Here is a 1,678-nt window from a genome sequence, read left to right on the forward strand (position 1 = left end):
GAGTGATACAAAAGGGAATAGCAAGTGGCTAAAAGATTGAATTTTAAAGCACCTGTTCGAATAAATTATTTAATAAATAACATAGGTTATATGTTAGTAAATTCTATTTTATTGCGAATGAGGAGTTTGAATTCACTCTTTTCAGGCCTTAACGCTAGTAATTTAATTGAGCAGTGTAACTCACCTGTGATATAATTTATTTTAAGATAAACTTTAATTTGCCTCTCCTGAGGTATAGCGTATTTTAAATTTATCATTTCGTGGGTCCAAAATTATACTTAATATAATTTATCACATTTCAGTTTGACACTTTGTAGTTCAAAAAATTATATTTAACTATTATATGATTTTATTTTTATTGTTATTATACGAATCTATTATTAAACAGGATTCCATCCAGTGCTTATAAAAAAAATTTACTTTATTACTCTATTTTACAATTTTTTTTTTTTTTTGTTGAAACAACAATATAATTACAACATAATTAAATGCAACTTTTTCAATCACACAATAGCAAAATAAATATATGCCATATAACAAGGGCCCAAAGTAAAGTTTACCCCTTGTTTTAAAAGATGCATCTTGAGCGAGAATAAAATATTACTTCCAAAATACGTGATCATATATTTTATATACTAAATGCTATATAGATTACATTCAATAAAATGAATATACTAAATAAAAGTATTCATGTATGGATTTGGATGCGTGCCTTTGTTTCTTAACCCTCTTTCAAAGGTTGTGAACTGACAATTAAATGACACAAAACTACTGTTTATATCATACACAAAGTGAGGTATACAGGCATACAGCTAACATGAAGTTTTTTTTTTTTTTTTAAAAAAGCACTTAAATACATGTATTTGCAATGGCAAAGGTGAAAAGTATCTTTAATTTCAAGGGTAAAAACATATGTGTTTTTGTATAACAAATGTATAAATAAATTTATTGTGAATGGCGATTTTTGCCATTGAAGGGCAAATACCCTCTTGATGTACATGTACTTCGAAGTTCTTAATAACCTTTAATTTGGTAGTTGGGTTTCAGAAACTCTAAGCTAAGTAATTTTTAGATTTGTATTAATGTGTATAAATCTGTATTAAACTACTGTTTTTGGTAATTAAATGAAGTGACTTATTAATGAAATCTGCATTTCCTGCAACTTGGAAATAGTTAGGGAGGCTTTCGTTATTAAAAAAAAAAAAAAACACTATGAAATTTGACAGAATTATTAGTTAATTTAACGGTACATTCATTTCAATTTATTCAAATAATCTCGATTCAAGTTCAACACTAGTGATCTCTAAATTCTTATTAGGGTGCGTTTGGTTCGAGTTATCCTAGCAGAATTACAGGCAATCCTGTCAGAATTACTGTGTTTGGTTCATCCGCTATGTAATCTAATCGTTAATATAGTATTACAAATCGAGCAGTATTACACCGTAAATATTAATGAGAAGGGGGTTGTGTATCTTACATTACTGAAAACCAGTAATATTACATATTATGTAAAATAACAATTTTACCCCTCTAACTTCCGAAACCCTTTCAATATGTCATTTTAAAAAAAATAATTTTAAATTTCAAACTCTAAATTTAAAATTCAAATTTAAATTTTAAATTTGAATTTAAATTTTAGATTTTAAATTTCAAATTCTAAATTTTAAATTTCAAATTT

This window comes from Ananas comosus, unplaced genomic scaffold (assembly GCF_001540865.1).
Source record: "Ananas comosus cultivar F153 unplaced genomic scaffold, ASM154086v1, whole genome shotgun sequence".
Lineage (NCBI taxonomy): Eukaryota > Viridiplantae > Streptophyta > Magnoliopsida > Poales > Bromeliaceae > Ananas > Ananas comosus.